This window comes from Ambystoma mexicanum, chromosome 3p (genome assembly GCF_040938575.1).
Source record: "Ambystoma mexicanum isolate Mex_15411 chromosome 3p, UKY_AmexF1_1, whole genome shotgun sequence".
NCBI lineage: Eukaryota > Metazoa > Chordata > Amphibia > Caudata > Ambystomatidae > Ambystoma > Ambystoma mexicanum.
The window spans coordinates 109904497-109925242 of record NC_090925.1 but is presented as its reverse complement, the minus strand read 5'-3'; the positions used below and the strand labels follow the sequence as shown (position 1 = coordinate 109925242).

The following is a 20746-nucleotide window of genomic DNA, read 5'->3' as shown; positions in this document are numbered from 1 at the left end:
ATTGTGAATATTGACCTGCGTCACATCTAGACAGGATTGTGAATATTGACCTGCGTCACATCTAGACAGGATTGTGCATATTGACCTGCGTCACATCTAGGCAGGATAGTGAATGTTGGACTGCGTCACATCTAGACAGGATTGTGGATATTGACCTGTGTCGCATCTAGACAGGATTGTGACAGGATATTAGTCAATCCCAAATTCAGATAGAATTGTGAATATTGGCCTGCGCCAAACCTAGACAGGATTGTGAATATTATTGCCCTGCGTCACATCTAGACAGGATTTTGGATATTGACCTGTGTCATATCTAGACAGGATTGGGAATATTAGGCAATACCACCCTCAGATAGAATTATGAACATTAGCTTGCATCACATTGAGACAGGATTGTGGATATTGACCTCTGTCACATCTAGACAGGATTGTGAATGTTGGCCTGCGTCACATCCAGACAGGATTGTGGATATTGACCTATGTCACATCTAGACAGGATTGTGAATATTAGCCAATCCCAAATTCAGATAGAATTGTGATTATTAACCTGCGTCACATCTGGAAAGAATTGTGACTATTGACCTGCGTCACATCTAGACAGGATTGTGATTATCGGCCTGCATCACATCTAGACAGGAATGTGAATGTTAGCCTGCATCACATCTAGACAGGATTGTGAATGTTGACCTGCGTCACATCTAGACAGGATTGTGAATATTAGCCTGCGTCACATCCAGACAGGATTGTGAATATTCGCTTGCATCACATCTAGACAGGATTGTGAATATAAGCCAATCCCACATTCAGATAGAATTGTGAATGTTAGCTTGCGTCACATCGAGACAGGATTGTGAATATTAGCTTGCCTCACATCTAGACATAATTGTGAATATTAATTTGCGTCACATCTAGACAGGATTGTGAATGTTCGCTTGCATCACATCTAGACAGGATTGTGAATATAAGCCAATCCCACATTCAGATAGAATTGTGAATATTAGCCTGTGCCCCACATAGATGGGATTGTGAATATTAGCCTGCATCCCATCTAGACAGGATTGTGAATATTAGCCAATCCCACATTCAGATAGAATTGTGAATATTCGTTTGTGTCCCATCTAAACAGGATTGTGAATATTAGCTTGCATCACATCTAGACAGGATTGTGAATATTAGCCAATCCCATATTCAGATAGAATTGGGAATATTCGTTTGCATCCCATCTAAACAAGATTGTGAATATTAGCTTGCATCACATCTAGACTTGATTGCGAATTTTAGCTCGCATCATATCTATACATGATGTGAATATTAGCTTGCACCAAACCCAGACAGAAATGTGGAAATATTGACACGCCACTTCTAGAAACAATTTGGAAATTAGCATGCAGCACATCTAGATAGCGAGGCCACTAACCAACTCACTAACAATCTCACCCCTCTTCATACACCTCTCAAATCCTAACCAAACACAACCACACCTTTGAAGCGCAGCAAACTGCACATACTTCCCTACACCGCAACAACAAAACAAATCACACATAGCCTCACACAACAGAACACGATGGCTACCAACTGAAAAGCACACCCAAGCTCAGCGAATGGTGTTAACCAAACTGAAGCTGCCAACAGCACATTACTGCTCTCTTGCACTTTTCTGGCTTGCTCCTACTAACTCACCCCTCCCCCCATTTCAGCAGTGATAGTGTGCGGTACAAATGTCTTTTAACATAACATAACATGGTGTTGACGTTTTTCTCTAGAATACCCTGGGGTGGGGTTCGGGGTGGAGGAAGGGTTTGACGTATGAGAACCAGTGACATCCACCACACATTTTAGCCAGTGCAGAGTATATGGTCCGGCTGTGAGACGGTAACTGTTTGCTAGAGCATGGGTTCAAAGGTGGCATGTATTTAGATAAGAATGCTATAAAGAAGGTACTAGTTTCCCATTATGTAAGCAGGCAAAAACACATACATACAAATGGAAAACTTATTATTTGGGAGTCACTAAGTTGCCCACCCCAAGATCTAGTTGAAGGGGCCCGCAAATGATGCTCACCCACTAATATACCTGGAAAGCGTGGGAGACAGACATGTGATTCCAGTAGAGATCATGGGAGAGGGAACCTGGCATGTGTAGCCACTTCATTTCAATAGGGCAGGGAGAGAACCCCCCCAGCCCTCCAATTTAGTATGTACACTGTACATGTAATATACACAGTCAAAAACAATGGTACAATAAGGGCACTACTTAGTGGGCCTTCACCACCGTGTAGTATATGCTATCCAAGCTATTATAACCTGCAACTTCCCCTTCCAAGGCCCACGGTTAAAACCAAATTACTTGGACAGCGCTGTCTTGCTTCCTTACTAGGTTGGTGCTACATAAAACCATATGCAAAATACAATGGCAAGGCATGCACGCCCACAATCCAAGCGGTAAGGCATATTTTGTATCGTTACCTCAATGGAAAGGAAGCTCATTGTCCACTGAGTTCAACAGTCTATGAATTGCCTAAAATTGTGGTGATGTAATGGGACCACTGATTGGGCATACAGCCCACTTTGGGTCATGTCATAGACTGGCCTACCATCTCCCTGACTCAGAACCCTCTTTAGCTCTGGGTCCGAGGCAGAAGTAAGTTCAGGGCCTCCCTCTTCTCCCTCTTTGCTTTCCGACGTGCTGTTTAAAAATGTTGCTGGGTTAGAGGGCGCTAGAGAGCTGTCCAAGATGGCCGCCTCCTAGAGTGCTCTGTGAGGCTCCCTATAAATCCTTATTAATCCTCCTCTGTGGTGCCGTCTTCACCTGCCAGCCACTGCTCATAGCCTGTGGGAAACCCAGCCGGTCATGCTGAGACCAAAGACGCAGCCCCAGACCCAGTGAGTGGAGGACGCAGCGGACAGTGGCCTGTGCACCCGCAGCATAGGGAAACAGCCGCTTAACAGGGCTGATCGCCAAGCGGGTGCTTCGCGCCTCCAGGAGGAGGGCACCTGGAATCCGGGTCACGTACCAGGAGGGTGCGGCTCCACTTGCCGAGGGCGGCCCATCATTGCCCTCGGGCACGCAGGTGGCCCGGACACCTGGGGGACACGAGTGATTTGGTCGCGGGTGGATGAGCCCTTCTAACGGACTCCGGCAGAATGGAGATTCGGCGTCGCGGCCCCGGAACCAGCTCCAGGCGAAGTCAAGGTAGGAGCGCCCCGGGCCGTCACAGCCCCACAACACTCCCGCGCCCCGTGCACCTGTGGCCATATGCGGCTGGCACAGCCCTCCCTTGGGAGGAATCATCCTAAGCGGGCCTGCGGCGGGCCTCTGGACGCAGCCCGTGGCTGCCGCGGAAGTCCCTCGGCAGCAATAAAGTCACGCCCCGCCTGCTGGGACCTGGTCCGGCGGTGCAACCCGGGCCCGTGTGGGAGCACCCGCCGCCACAATATCTGATGCAGCCAACTCCTGGGGCAACGTACCGCTACCAGCCATACACTTGGCTAAATAGCCACTGAACACTAAATCCTCGGCCCACACTGCACAGCAAAGGCAACGTAACACGCTTCATTGACACTGCTGCAATTATACGGCGGATCTTGCCTCCCAGCCTGCCGTACCACCAACAGTCGAACTAGTCCACGCAAAGAAGAGAGGGCGCTGCCCCACGGACTGATGAGCCTCCACACGGGAGCAAGGGGTGGACCCCGCCCCAGATAGACCAGCACAGATCCACCTGTGCCTTCACTATATTTGACAAGGGCTCAAGACACCAGCCAGTCCTCGAGCAGAGGCCAGGGCTCCAGGACGCTCCAGGCCTCCCAAAAGACTAAGGGCACTCACCGCATAGAAGCCTTTGAAGCTAAGAGACACCAGCTAGATCCACGAGCCGGCAGGAGAAGAGGTCCTGTATAACCCAAGCTCCCATTGATAGTGCTAAAACCTGACTCCCACAAACTACCCATATTGCTGGCATTAACCACAAAACACCGGAAGCCACGCCCAAGCATACCTGCAATGCTGCTCGCTGCCTTTAGTCCAAAACGACCACTAATAGTCAACCATGGGGAAGACAGATAAGTCCCAAAGAAAAATGAATTTTGAAGCCGGCTCCTCAGCTAAAATGCCCAACCCCGACAGCAGATCATTGTCGCCTACTCAAGAGGCCAGCCAAGCTGAAGAAGAGACGCTAAATTTTCCTACTTGAGTTGAAAGCTGGAATCGGAGGGTTAGGAAGCAAACTAGACACATTGTCCTCAAAGGTTGACCAGCTCCAGCATCGGCTGGACAAACATGCAGACAGGCTGGACGCAGCAAAGCAACGTATTTCAGACCTTGATGATGGGGCAACATCCCTAACCTCCAGCGTGTCTGCATTGGAATCCCAGATGAAAGCAGTGTGCGCCAAGAACGAAGACTTGGAGGGTCGTTCACGGAGAAATAACATCAGGCTGGTGGGGGTGCGAGAACAACAGCTCCAGGGCAAAATGGAAGACCACGTGGAAAAGATTTGCAGACATTTGTTTGGCGAGGAGACCCTATCCCAACTGTTTGTCGTCGAAAGAGCACACAGGGTTCCCAATACCAGACCGGTCGCTGGCACGGACCCCCATCCGATAATAGCAAAGCTTCTAAATTACAAAGATTGCAACGCAATCCTCGGGGCGGCGAGGGAAAAAGGCAATCTCCAATATGATGGTGACCAGATTCAATTTTACCCCGAATTCTCCCAAGCAGACCAAGCGCAAAGAAGGACATTTGTGGCGGTCAAACGCCGACTACAAGACAATCAAATCCAATATTCCATGCTCTTCCCTGCTAAACTCCGCATTCAGCATGAAGGGAGATCTCAGTTTTTCAGCACGCCGGAAGAAGCCAAGGAATACCTAGACCGAGCCGGCTGCAGACAATGCAAGACCACAGCGGAGAGACCGGTTGAGAAGAGACCCACCATAAAACACGGTTTACAAGCAACAAGCAGGGCGAGCACCCAATCACGACCATCACCAGTATATCAGAGCCACAGCTCTTCTCCCCTGTACTTTAGGGAGCCCACTTCCCTCTTGGAGGGCTACTACCATGCCCGAGCGCAGCTATGTTGTTTCAGTTATTTACTAGGGGAGGGTCAACGTGGGCCAGTTGGGGGTTGCCCGCGCAAGGGAGGGAGGGAAGTAACAGGAAGTTGCCATTGTTTGCTCAACCAAGAACCATTACGTCCATACGCTCACACCCCAACCCAGTATCGCAAAGTACAGTTGGAGCACCAAGCAAACTCAAATCCCGGACGAACTTGTCTGAACTCGTCAGACTCCACATCATTTATCCACCGGTCATCCAGTAACACCATTGAAAGTTGCCACCTGGAACATTCGAGGTGGCAACCAACCAACAAAAACCAGGAAAATCCTCCAATACCTCAGAAGACATAAAGTCAGCATAGCCATGTTACAGGAGACCTTTCGCCCGCTGAGCCACAATGGTCCCGGTCGTGGGGGTGCCACAGGTACTTCTCGTCATACTCTTCCTATGCCAGAGGGGTCGCAATCTTAATAGACAAGAGAGCCAATTTCAGTCTGATTCTATCTAAGAAAGACACCGATTTCAGTCTGATTGTATCTAAGAAAGACACCGAAGGGAGAGCAATATTGGTGAGAAGCCTCCTAGCAGGGAAAGAAATTGTTCTGGTAAACTCATACGCCCCTAATACCGATGGACCAAACAACTTTAACTGGACGATGGCGCAACTCGGAAAGGTGAGCGATGCAACGGTCATCTGGGGTGCAGACCTTAATACACCATTAGATCCCAGAATCAATAAGTCCCACAACACAACAGGAAAACCGTCTAAAGCGAGTCTCCAAGTCAAAGAAATATGCCACACTTTTGACTTGATTGATACCTGGAGACATTCCAACCAAAACGCAAGGGAGTACACTTTCCACTCAGCTGTCCACAATACTAGCCCTCGCATAGAATACATTCTGGCATCAGCCCTCAGCCCATTCAACTGGGGATCTAGTCACATCCATCCACGTTCCTTCTCGGATCACTCGTTGGTTACGTTGGAAATCACGCTATCTGCTACGTCAACACCAAGGTACAACTGGAGATTCAAGCCGGGCTCACTAGCCGATCCTGTGCTCGCAGCAGAATTGCAGCAAGAAATTGCGTCCTTTTTGGAGTCCAACCTAAACTCTGTGAACTCTGCTGGCACCCTATGGGAAACACTAAAATGCTTTGTTCGTGGAGTATGCAAGGCGAAGGAAAACAGTATCCTAAAGTTGCTACACCGGGAGCTGGCAGAAAGTGAAAAACCCCTAAAAGAGCTTGAAACTAAGAACGACGCCTCGAGTGAACCACAGATCCAAGCAGATCTGAAAGAAGAGCTACTGGAATTTAAAGAGAAAGCTGAACGGGAGCAGAAATTCCTCAGGCATAAGCATCAGACTCGGCAATATGGTGAATGCCAGAAACCGGGAGGGCTACTGGCCCGACTACTAACTGTCAACAAGAAACCCGCCAGGGTGCAGTGCATCAGGAATGCAGAGGGAACCCAAGTCTACATGGAAGAGGGCATTCTCGAAGAGTTTCGTAACTTTTCCCAAGACCTATATAGCTCTAGGGGCAGCACAAATCCTGAGATGCTTCAGGATTTCCTTAAAGACACATAACTGTACTGGGTGGCCAGTGATCTACGTGAACCTTTGAATGCCCCAATAACATTGGCCGAAATCCTGGAAACAATCAAACATCTCCCGAACACCAAGGCACCCGGCCCGGACGGGCTCACAAGAGAGTTTTACAAAGCGCACGCAAACACCATAGCCCCTTTACTACTTCAAGTCTACAAAGAAGCCACAGAGCGGGGGGTCCTACCACCTACCCTACGTGAAGCCACAGTGACATTACTACACAAAGAGGGGAAACCTCCTGAGGATTGTGCATCCTACAGACCGATCTCCCTAATCAATATGGACAATATGATTCTAGCCAAAATCCTAGCAACACGTTTGCTTCCCATAATGCTGGTGCTCGTGCTGGGTGACCAAGCCGGGTTCATCCCAGGGCGTAACACAACATATTGTATCAGATGGCTCATCGGCGTCATCAAGGCCCTTGACCCGACACAGCAAGCAATAGCCGTACTGCTCGATGCCGAGAAGGCCTTCGACTCAGTCGAATGGCCCTTCCTCTTTGCAACACTTAAACAAATGGGACTAGGACATTTCTTCCTAAAACTTGTATCACTACTCTATAAAGACCCGATATCCTATATCAGTCTTGGCAACACTAGATCCACCGGCATCAAGTTAGAACGCGGAACCAGACAGGGCTGCCCCCTCTCCGCTCTTATCTTTGCCCCGGTGATGGAGCCCCTAGCTTCCAGATTGAGAGAATTCCAATTACACAGAGGCATCACATTAGGTCCCCACAAACTTGTGGTCTCCCTTTATGCCGACGATGTTATGCTATTTGTTGGCAACCCCCAAACTAACCTTAACCCAATAATGGTCAAAGTAATCAAATTTAGCCAGGTTTCCGGCCTTAAAACCAACCATTCGAAGTCAGTAGTGTTCCCACTGAAGCCGAACACCGCCGAATTTGCAGATGACCATGGCTATAGGTGTGAAAAGTCAAGGGTCTGTTACCTGGGTATTTATATGTCCCTCAGTTATAACGACATATTCAAAGACAACTATATGGCAACACTGAACTCCATGCAAGAACGGGTTCAAAGGTGGAAATCACTTCCACTGACACTTTGGGGTAGAGCCTCATTGACCAAAATAGTTATACTTCCCAAATTCCTCTACTTATTCATGAACATCCCAATACTCCTTCCAAAATCATTCTTCCACAAACTCAAAAGCCTCATATTGGCACTACTGTGGGTGGGGAAACCAGCGCGAGTAGCCTACTCAACACTAACTCTACCTACATCAAGTGGCGGCCTCGCACTTCCAGATATGGAAAAATACTATTGGGCAGCCCAAGCACAATTTCTAAGCCATTGGTACACAACTCACTTCATCCGACCGCATGTTCAGGTAGAATGAGCCCTCGCATCCCCCAATCTACTGCGAGCCGTAATCATTAGCCACATCCCAGTCCCACATAACACGCTGAATACTGTGTTATCCACCTATGCAATCTGGAAAAAATTGCTCAGAAATACGAGGTGGACATAAGGTTCTCCCCCCTGTTACCAGCTAAATTCATCCCAGGGATCCCCCTAACAGCCGAAAGAGTATTTCTCAAATGGCTTGACAAGGTCAACATCCAATCTCTCGGCAACCTCTTCCCCGAGGGCACGTTCTTGACCCCACTAATGGCCAAAGAAAGGGGAGGTACCACTTCACTAGATATATTCCTATACTTTAGACTACGTTATACGTTACAAAGCATGTTCCCATCGTTTCCTAAGCAACCTGCAACATGGGACCTACTACATAACGTAATCCAGGCAAAAGGCGAGGGGAGACTAGTGTCGCTACTATATAAAACCTTTCTAACAGATTTAGGGCCTCATTACACGGTAGGCGGTAAACCATGGCGCTATTAGCGCCATGGTTCATGCCGGTAATTTACCGGTACCGCCTTGGAGGAAAGGGGAATTACCACCCTAATCCAAGGTTGGGAAGGTGGTAATTCCTCCTTCCTCCATTGCCCTTCCCCATTCCCATTTTTGCCCCATAGGGCATAATGGGAATGGGGAAGGTGCTAATTGCGGTACCGTAATTAGCACCCCGGTCCCTTTGCGGGATCGTTTTTTAACGCCTGCTAAAAGCAGGCGTTAATGTACCAACCCGCAAAGGGACCTTGTAGTAAGGCGGTAAGGGTTTTCCGGTACCAGTAAAATACCGGTACCGGTAAACCCTTACCGCCTACTGTGTAATGAGGCCCATAGTCACTACTGACCCCCGAATAAAGACAAGGTGGGAAACAGCCATTCAAGCAACAATACCCGATGAGGATTGGGCATACATTCTTCGCCAGACCGAGAAAGTCGCACTAAACACTCGGTCCAAACAAATTCACTTTAATTTCGTACACCAGACATACCACACCCAGCGAAGACCCACAGACTTCACCCAGAACTGTCACCACAATGTTTGAGGTGCGGCGCCGATGTCGCAGATTTTCTGCACTTAGCGTGGGACTGCCCCGAGATATACCATTTCTGGTCCACTGTCCTACAAACCATAACAGAGATAGTAGGTGAGGAGTTGCCCTCTACACCCCTGGTGGCACTCCTGGGGTTGACCAAAAACCTACAACCTGCAGTGAGGAAACTAGCAGCCCTGCTATTAGTACTGGCACACAGAAGAATAGCCATGACGTGGGGCCGTGGCCATACCCCGCTGTCTCAGCATGGAAGAAAGACATTTTATATTGCCAGGATATGGACACCGAATTTATACGAACACTACTGCTGCACGCGCGCCCCCCAACATCTGGGGCCCATACTTGTTATATTTGCTAAACACCAATGAGACCTCAGACTCACAAACTCAAGCTGCCTGATCTACATGGGAAGGTGGAAACCAACAAAGAGGACCGTTGATAACAGGCTAAGACACCGGGAACTGTCAATGGTCTAGTATCCACTAAGGAGTGTGCGGGGGAGGGGGCATCTTGAGCAAAGCAGATGCCAAGTTGTAAATGTTGTGATTGCACCCGGTTGGTGCAAATGTATGTGTTTGAAGATGTAAAATTCCAAAAATAAAGTTTAAAAAACAAACAAAAAAATGTTGCTGGGTTTATCGTCTCAGCGCTACTGTGCATGCTCTCCCTTTGCAGTCCCCTTCCCTCATCATCCTCCCAATGGATGCCTCTCTCCACTCCCCCTGAGACCGCTGATTGGGCATGCAGCTCACTTTGGATCTTGTCATGGACCGGCCTACCATATTTATTCCTGCCTCAGAACCCTTGTTAGCTATGGGTCTGAGGCAGAGGTAAGTTCAGGACCTCCCTTTCCGCCTCTTTGCTTCCCGACATGCTTTTTAAAAATGTCACAGGGTTTACAGCCTGGGGGCGCTACTGCCTGTGCTCTTCCCCTTGCAGCCCCCTCCCCTAACCATCCTCCTGATGGATGCCTCCCTCCCCCTGAGACCGCTGATTGGGCATGAATCCCTATTTCAACTTCCAGACCAAGGGCAGCCCTCCTGCTTGGCAGCCCTGAGGCAAAGGACCCTGAGGCAAAGGACAGCTCCTGCAAGAACAGCACCAGATGGTGTCTGCTTGTGTCAACAGGGGAAGCAGGCAGCCGTCAACCAGCAGCGACAGACAAAATATGTGTGGTAGAGACTGCACCCCACTAAACTGGACCACCCCCCTCCCATCTTCCCTACCACCTATTAGCTTGAAGCTTGCATGATGTAACTATCCCTTCTGGCAACTGTCAACCTCATAGATATCCACTAAACTGTAAACTGTATTGTCTAGGCATCTCTCACATTTAGATGAACTGTACCCTTACTGTGCTGGCCAATCTCGAAAGAACTGTGAGCATTAGCCAGTGCCCCTTTCAGATCGAATTCTGAAGATTAGCTTGCGTCACATCTAGACAGGATTGTGCATATTGGCCTGTGTCACTTCTAGACAGGATTGTGAATATTAGCCAATCCCACATTCAGATAGAATGATTAGCTTATTAGCTAGTGATTATTATTAGCTAGCTTATTAGCTAGTGATTATTAGCTTGCGTCACATCTGGACAGGATTGTGAATATTGACTTTTGTCACATCTAGACAGGATTGTGAATATTGGCCCATCCAACATTCAGATAGAATTGTGAATATTAGCCTGCGCCACCACTAGACAGGATTGTGCATATTGACCTGCGTCACATCTAGACAGGATTGTGAATATTGGCTAATACAACATTCAGATAGAATTGTGAATATTGTCATGCGCCACACCTAGACAGGATTGTGAATATTGCCCTGCGTCATATCTAGACAGGATTGTGACTATTGGCCTGCGTCACATCTAGACAGGATTGTGGATATTGACCTGCGTCACATCTAGACAGGATTGTGAATATTAGCCAATCCCACACTCAGATAGAATTGTGAATATTATCTTGCGTCACATCGAGACAGAATTGTGGATATTTAACTGCGTCACATCTAGACAGGATTGTGAATGTTGGCCTGCATCACATCTAGACAGGATTGTGGATATTGACCTGTGTCATATCTAGACAGGATTGTGAATATTAGCCAATCCCACATTCGGCTAGAATTGTGATTATTAGCTTGCATCACATCTGGAAAGGATTGTGAATATTGACTTGCATCATATCTAGATAGGATTGGGAATATTGGCCAATCCTACATTCAGATAGAATTGTGAATATTAGCCTGCGCCACACCTAGACAGGGCTGTGATTATCGGCCTCGTCACATCTAAACAGGATTGTGAATCTTGGCCTGCGTCACATCTAGACAGGTTTGTGCATATTGACCTGCCTCACATCTAGGCAGCATTGTAGATATTGGCCAATCCCAAATTCAGATAGAATTGTGAATATTGTCATGCGCCACACCTAGACAGGATTGTGAATATTGCCCTGCGTCATATCTAGACAGGATTGTGACTATTGGCCTGCGTCACATCTAGACAGGATTGTGGATATTGACCTGCGTCACATCTAGACAGGATTGTGAATATTAGCCAATCCCACACTCAGATAGAATTGTGAATATTATCTTGCGTCACATCGAGACAGGATTGTGGATATTTAACTGCGTCACAATTAGACAGGATTGTGAATGTTGGCCTGCATCACATCTAGACAGGATTGTGGATATTGACCTGTGTCATATCTAGACAGGATTGTGAATATTAGCCAATCCCACATTCGGCTAGAATTGTGATTATTAGCTTGCATCACATCTGGAAAGGATTGTGAATATTGACTTGCATCATATCTAGATAGGATTGGGAATATTGGCCAATCCCACATTCAGATAGAATTGTGAATATTGGCCTGCGCCACACCTAGACAGGATTGTGAATATTGACCTGCGTCTCATCTAGACAGGATTGTGATTATCGGCCTGCGTCACATCTAGACAGGATTGTGAATATTAGCCTGTGTCACATCTAGACAGGAATGTGAATGTTGGCCTGCATCACATCTAGACAGGATTGTGAATATTAGCCTGTGTCACATCTAGACAGGATTGTGAATGTTGGCCTGCGTTACATCTAGACAGGATTGTGAATGTTGATTTATATCAGATTTAGACAGAACAAGATTAACCAATCCCACAGTCAGATAGAATTGTGAATATTCGTTTGCGTCCCATCTAGACAGGATTGTGAATATTAGCTTGCGTCACATCTAGACAGAATTGTGAATATTAGTTTGCGTCACATCTAGACAGGATTGTGAATATTCGCTTGCGTCACATCTAGACAGAATTGTGAACATTAGTTTGCGTCACATCTAGACAGGATTGTGAATATTCGCTTGCATCACATCTAGACAGGATTCTGAATATTAGCCAAACTCACATTCAGATACAATTGTGGATATTAGCTTGCATCACATCGAGACAGGATTGTGAATATTAGCGTGTCTCACATCGAGACAGAAATGTGAATATTAATTTGCGTCACATCTAGACAGGATTGTGAATATTCGCTTGCATCACATCTAGACAGGATTGTGTATATTAGCCAATCCCACATTCAGATAGAATTACGAATATTAGCCTGCGCCACACCTAGACAGGATTGTGAATATTAGTTTGCATCGCATCTAGACAGGATTGTGAATATTTGCTTGCATCACATCTAGACAGGATTGTGAATATTAGCCAATCCCATATTCAGATAGAATTGTGAATATTTGTTTGCATCCCATCTCAACAGGATTGTGAATATTAGTTTGCATCACATCTAGACATGATTGCGAACTTTAGCTTGCATCATATCTATACAGGATGTGAATATTAGCTTGCACCAAACCCAGACAGAAATGTGGAAATATTGACGCGCCACTTCTAGAAACAATTTGGAAATTAGCATGCATCACATTTAGATAGCGAGGCCACTAACCAACCCACTAACAATCTCACCCATCTGCATACACCTCTCAAATCCTAACCAAACACAACCACACCTTTGAAGCGCAGCAAACTGCACATACTTCACTACACCGCAACAACAAAACCAATCACACATAGCCTCACACAACAGAACACGATGGCTACCAACCCGAAAAGCACACCCAAGCTCAGCGAACAATGTTAACCAAACTGAAGCTGCCAACAGCACATTACTGCTCTCTTGCACTTTTCCTGCTTGCTCCTACTAACTCCTCCCTCCCCCCTCTGTTCAGTGGTGATAGTGTGCGGTACAAATGTCCTTCAACATAACATAACATGGTGTTGACGTTTTTTCCTAGAATACCCTGGGGTGGGGATGGGGGTGGAGGAGTGGTTTGACGTGTGGGAACCAGTGACATCGACTGCACATTTTAGCCAGTGCAGAGGACTGAGTGCTACGTGCAGAGTATATGGTTGGGCTGTGAAACGCTAACTGTTTGCTAGAGCGTGGGTTCAAAGGTGGCATGTATTTAGATAAGAATGCTATAAGGAAGGTACTAGTTTCCCATTATGTAAGTGGACAAAAACACATGCATACAAATGGAAAAAGTATTATTTGGGAGTCACTAAGTTGCCCTCCCCAAGGCCCAGCTGAAGGGGCCCGCGAATGATGCCCACCCACTAATATACCTGGATAGCGTGGGAGACAGACATGTGCTTCCAGTAGAGATCATGGGAGAGGGGACCTGACATGTGTAGCCACTTAATTCCAATAGGGCAGGGAGAGTACCCTCCCGCCCCCCAGCCCTCCAATTTAGTATATACACTGTACATGCAATATACACAGTCAAAAACAATGGTACAATAAGGGGACAGTCACTACTTATCCTAAACTTTGATCATTATGTGTGTGCGCTCGTACTTCATGCCACCCCTGCATAAGTCAGTGCCCCACTTGGGCAATAAGTGCCAGAGCCACCATTCCCTTTTGCGCAGACCCAGTATTCCCCCCACCTCCTCGCACTTCTTGTTACTGCACTTATACGAACTGAATGTCACAAGGCCTAGTAGGACCGTTATTGTAATCTGCTCCCTTCTCCCCCCCCCCACCCTTGTTTTGTCTTGTGGTGCCTTGAAACACCATTTGTTGTATAGGTGCCTCACAAATATCCAATAAATAAATAAATTAGCCGAGCCGCTGGTAAGAAGCAGGATGAGATTTGGTTTTTTTTTGGTTTGGGATCTTTCGACTATTTCACGGGTTATCATTGTATGCATCATTTTTAGAATGAGGGAATGTGAATGAGAATAATACTGGTGCATTTATAATGATGTTTGGCCCATTACATTTAATGAAACTGAATACTAAGGGCTGTACACTGTTCAATGCCAGGTCCCTCAAATACTGCATGTATGTGCCACATAATAACCAGGATGTGCCTCCGGGAACGGTTCCCTCAATATTATTTCCTCAGGGTGCAGGTGGGAGCCACTATGAAAGGGAACACAGCAAGAAAGCCTTCAGAAATCTCAAGATAGGCGGCAAATGTTGCATTTTAAAGTTTCTCATTAAATTGGCCAAACATCTACTGAATTGAGACTCTTATGAAGGGGAGCTCCAAATCCAAAGCAGGAAAAAGCTGCTGCTTTGTTAGGGGCTAGCTGTGATTGAGCAGCAATTTCAGCAGCAGATCAATTATTGCAAATAGAACACCCTGGAGATCCGGTGCTCAGCCCCTTTACATAATGAGCAGCTGCCAATCCTGGCATAAATTAAGCACTGCTCCTGGTGAGCCTCAGACTCCCTCGGTCATCAGTTAGACACTTCTGCGTTCCTTCTCTTTAGTTTTCTCCTTTTTGTTGTAGTTTACAGGTCTGACTTTGTGCAAGAGCTTTGTGCTTCTTGTAACTTCTGCTTCTGTTCAGCTTTTGCCTTGCTTGCATGTTTTCTTCTTTTGGAGGCTTTAGCATCCTGGATAGGCAAGTAGGTATCCTGGTAAGTAGGCTATGGGCTTATTAGGTCTGAGAACAGTGGCGGCACACTTGTCTGTTTCTTAATATTCTCTGGCGTTAACGTTATTAATGCAGGGTTTGCTACCAGGAGACTTCATAAGCCTTTTTATTGAGATGGAAACTGAAGTCCCCTGCATCAGGAGCAGAAAGTGTTACAAAAGACTTACATAATACAAGGCCTTCCAGCCAGTTGTTGCATGGACGCCTGTAACAACCTTGCTGGATGCACGTTACTCAGACACAAGATAAATCTCCACCAAGATGGTCACGACGAGAGTCGTACATTCAGAGCGTCCCATTCCAAGATGGCGGATTCAATGGAAGAAAGACGTTGGGACGTGCTAGCAGGACGTTTTAATTCCAGATACCGGGCATAAGAGGATCCAAAGACTTAACCATCGCGTCTCACAAAACACAAACCTTACCAACCTAGAGCTAAGGCCACGGATACTTTAGGTCACTTCCTTTTTGCTAGGTAATTAGACTTTTGTATTTACATGTGTTTGACAGGGAATCTTTACTGTAAACGAGTCTGACTCATGGGATCCTGAATTACCCAGGATTTAATTTCTTTTGTAAAGAACTTTTTCATGGCTCCAATTCGTCATTCCAAGATCTGTAACTCCAACAATCTTGGTGAGATACATTCCACAGCCTACCCCCTGTGGGCCACGACAGATATGATAATGGGGAGAATTACAGTGGTATTGGTATAAGTAACTAGAAATCCATATCACCATATTGACATAGCTCGCAACTCAAACGCTTTTGGCGGGTGTCACCCGCCTAGCAAAGGGCGACTCACCCCGCCAATCCTCCTGCACGCCCATTCATTCCAATGGGCTCTCACCCGACAAAAACAAAATCGGGTGATTTCACCCGCCTTTGCGACACAAATGTTTGAGAGCTATGTATTGAGCTAATAACAAACCTCTGCTTTTGTCTTATCTACAGTTCTCTTCACGAACCACCAGGTTCCTGCCCTAGTTACTACGCCTTCTACCTACTGGCAACACATACGATACAAGAGAGATGCCTCGCCGGGAATTCGATGGTAACACATCATTGTATACATAAAATCAAGGCTGTTCCTATTGTTTTCTGGCCTATGGTGTAATTGTCCATGGTTGAGTGTGGGTGGGTGTAGAATACAGGTCCGTTGTTGCCCTTATGATTGCTGATAGATTGTGAGACCTTTTTAACTCTCCAGACAAGAGAATGCCATCTTGTCCCAAGCCCTTACAGCCATACACGATGGGCTAGACCAATCCACCATTAAAGGCCCCATGATGGGGCACCCATGGGGAACACAGGGAACACGTCAAGGGGCATCTGGTGTGTAACCTTCTAACAGGGTTACTCGTACCTTGCTGACACCAGCTACCTTGCCTCCTCCAGGACTGGGGCCTAACATACCTTCCCCCACAATGCCGCCCAAATTAAGGGGTGAACCTAAGGAATGTAAGTCTTTTATCACCCAATGCCGATACATTTCTTGAATTGGCCACAGTTGTATGCATCCGATCAAGCTAAGCTTGAGTTTATATTATTCAACCTTGATAAATCTGCATTATCCTGGCCTACCCCCTGCATACAAAATAGCGACCCCATCCTGTTACATTTTGATTATTTATATGAGGCTTTTTGGGCCATGTTTAACAAATTATTGGCCGCCCAGTCAATCAGAAACAAATTAATTGATTTGAAACAAAGTAATGAGGATGTTTTGGCTTATATAGCTCTGTTCCGGAATCTCGCTTCCCAGACTATTTAGCCCAATGACGTGCAGTTACCTTGTTCTATCGTGGACTTAGAGAAGAATTAAAGGATGCCCTCAGCCAGATCGTAAATCCTCTGGCCATATAGAAGGACTATAGGACACTCGTTGTACAATTAGATCAAAGTTAGGGAGAAAAGAGAGGTGAAAGATAAGAACGGAGTGGAGAAGATCCCTGTCTCAGGAAGAAAGACAGACAGTGGTGTCCCCTCAAGAGAACAAACCAATGCAGTTGGGAAGTACTTGAGGTCCGGTAACCCCAGAAGAGAGAGAACGGCGGAGACATGGTGATCTTTGTTTCTATTGTGGTGCATCAGGTCACTCTGTCAGAAACTCTCTTAAGAAACCGCTTTCTGGTTTGGAAAATAATATAGCTCGTCAAGCAAAGGAGAAGAGATGAAGAGCTGTAATCCCCTCCACAAAACTTGGTTTGTCCAATCTTACCTTGTCGCGATTAACACGTCTTCATTCAAGTCACATTAATGTCACACTCCAGTAGTTGGATTGCCATTTCAGCCCTTATAGATAGTGGCACTATGGGTAGCTTCATGGATTCCTCATTTGCCAAACAACGAGTTCCTTTGCAAAACAAGTAAAAGGTTGAACCTATTAACTCTCTGTGGACCGATCTGATTTCTGGTCCTATTACTATGCAGACCCAGCCTTTATCCTTGATTTGTTCTGACCAAAACAGGAAGTCATTTCGTTTGATGTCATTGCAGCCCCCCATTTTCAGATCATATTCGGAATTCACTGGCTACCTATCATAACCCCAGGAGAGACTGGAAACAAAGAAGCTTACCTTCGTAGGAGATCAATGTCCATGGAGTTGTCGAAGGAAAGTGGAGGAGGAGAACCCTGCATCTAACTGGGCACAACATTCATCAAACCATGTAGATATCATTACTATACCAGGATTGCCAATGGTCTATGAAGACTTTAAAGATGTATTGAATCCAGAGGAAGCCGGTAAACTGCTGCCACATAGACCATATCATTGTCAGATTAAGCTATTGGCAGGGGCTCAACTACCTAATGGATGAGCTAATGCTCTTAGCAAAAAGGAGAACCTTATTCTCAAACAATTTCTCGAGGACAACCTGGAAAAAAATGCTTCATTAGCCCTTCCACATATCCTGCAGGTGCCCCAATCTCTTTTATTCCTAAAAAAGAGGATCCAGAGCGTAGACCATGTATGGATTACTGCCAGCTCAACGAGATAACCATCAAGAATAGATGTCATTTACTCCTCACCCAGGAGCTATTTGATTGTGTACGTCATAGTTCCATCTATGCCAAACTAGGCCTAAAAGAAGCATATAATTCAGTAAGGATAGCATCAGGTGACTACTGAAAAACCGCATTCTGGACAAGACATGGACACTACGAATATCTCCTAATGCCATTTGGACTCTGCGAAGCCAGGAAGCGTTGCAATACGTCTTGAACAACATGTCTAGGGACATTTTGCATGTGTGCATAATCATCTATTTAGATGACATTAGTTTTCTCTAGATATTTAGAGGGACACATACGCCATGTACATGAAGTATTATGCAGGCTTAGAGACAATCATTTGTATGCAAAGGCCGGTAAATGTATATTCCATCAAGAGAAGGTTGCCTATTTGGGTTAAATCTTATTGCCCAATGGAGGGCGATGGACCCTCAAACAATTGACTCTGTTCTGAGGTGACCTGCCCCACAGGCGGTGAAGGAACTCCAAAGATTCCTTGGGTTCACATGTTTTTATAGCTAATTTATTCCTGAGTATTCAAGGATCTTATTCCCTTTAACTCAGTTATTGAAGATACTTTTGATTATGCTTTAGGAGTGGTCCTGTCCCAGAAAGATCCTCGACCCTCAAAAAACCATCCTAAAGCCTATTAATCTCGGAAACTAACTCCGCCTGAATTGAATTACAACATATTCGATGACAGAGCTGCTAGCCATCAAAGAAGCTTTCTTTACCTGGAGACATGCTCTAGAAGGCAGTAACAACCCTGTATTGGGAAACACAGACCATAAGAACCTACCATAAGAACTTGGAGATTCTTCACACCACCAAAGCAGTCAATCAAAGGCAGAATCGGTGGATTCATTTTTTTCTTGATTCAATTTTCAGATAACATATAAACCTGGGAACACAAACGCTGAAGCATTGTCTCTTCAAGATCCCCATTCCATGGATGAAACTTTAGGGGTTTCCTTTATTGTTCGCAATCAAATCATCTCGCTTTGCCAAGGGAATGTGTAGATCTATGAAGAACGTCTTAAATCTGCCTACACCGACATCATGAAGACATCATTTTTAAAACATCACCACAACTGAAAGTATATGGGTATACAATTCCATGACCATAAACTCTGATTACCCACCAAAACTTTGCAAAAAAAGTTGCTACAATGGTGTCATGATTCTACGGGTGCGGGGCACAAAGGAATCCATAAGACCCAAAAGAAAGTTGAACGATAAGCATGGTGGCACAGATGGCAAGAAGACATCAATGACTACATCCAGGGATGTGGCGTATGTGCCCCAACCAAGGGACCACATCAGAGAGCCATGGGATTATTTCAAGCCCTACCAGTTGTAAAGGACCAGAGGGGGTGTCTGTACTTCTGCTCTCTATATGGTAGAGGAGAGACACAGAGGACCCCAGCCAAGATTCTCTATTATTGGTAGATGGTCGTGCAATCAAGGCCTAGCTTCTCAGGAGGTGATGCGGGCTGGTTCTTAAGTACAGTGTAGTCCCCAAGCCCCCACGAAGGAATGTCCACACACTGTATTGGTTAAGACACAGTCTTTAAATAATTAATATTCAAGGTTATGTACACTCTCACAATAAATCACTTTGTGCTCAGAAATCAACAATGGTAAATATATACAGTTCTAAAGTGGTACCACAATTATTATCAGATCTCATTAAAGTGCATACTGTCAGACTGTCACACAGATCAAATAAAGAGGAAACCAGCAGTAGAGAGGGGAAGGAAAGCAAGATGGTTGAACAATTGGCAGAATACTGGTCCCACTACCTAGACACAGTTCTGTGTGGAGATACTCCCACCTGGGCAACCTGTAAAGCAAAGATGTATCACAAGCCCAGTCCATATATTGTTCTATGAGTCTTATTTCCTTCTACAATAGTTCTACAGCCCCAATGTACCTGGAAGTGTAGCGTTCCTCGTCAGGGAATCAACGGCCCTTCTTGAGTGCCCTCCCTTTAAGGCAGGAGTCACGGGTCGTCGAACGTCCGACGGAGATCAGGGTGAACTACGGCGGAGAAGTGGCAGCTTCGTTCCTAGCGGTGCTCGTCAATGACAGAACGTTGGCGTCCTGCAAGGAAGAGGCATGCGGGGCACCTCAGTGACGATAGTTCTGGACCGCAAAGAGATGATGAAGAACTGTGGCCCAGCAAGGGCATCGAGTTGTCGGTGTCTCTGTGGTCTTTGGGTGGTGGGAAAACCACCAGCGGATGCTCCTCGGCGCGTCGACGGTCAGGCCTTCTCCAGCAGGATACAGCGGCAACGATGCGGACGAGAGCGTCCTTGGATTCAAAAGTTCTTAGGCAAACAGGAGCACTGCGGCTCCAGTCGGCGACGGCGGTCGTCGACAGTGGCAGACAACAGTCCGGGCGCTTCTCCTTGGAATTCCGCAGCAGTCCCCGTATCGGGTGAGCAGCCTGTCGAAGGTCTGTCTACTAGGGAGCATTGGCAATGATCAGCTGGTGCAGGATGGTCCCTCATAGCTCTGGAAGAGGGTGCCTTACCAGGTCCTCTCTGGGTCAGTTCTTGGAGGCACAGCAGCTTTCAGATTGTGAAGGAGAGCAACAGCAATTCTTCTCATCCAGCAGGGCTTCAAGGTTAAGCTTCAGGTACTCTAGTCCCTACCCTGCTCTGTGAGTCA

The 20746-nt window shown here is 46.4% G+C and overlaps 1 protein-coding gene across 1 annotated transcript in view; it reads left to right on the top strand.

Annotated features, from left to right (window-relative positions):
* LOC138580133 (transmembrane protein 139-like) overlaps positions 1-20746 on the top strand; it is a 366231-nt gene that overhangs the window by 7987 nt on the left and 337498 nt on the right. The window contains exon 2 of the mRNA XM_069650442.1: positions 16015-16114. The gene's annotated coding sequence lies outside the window, so the exon portion shown is untranslated. The remainder of the gene's footprint in view (positions 1-16014; positions 16115-20746) is intronic.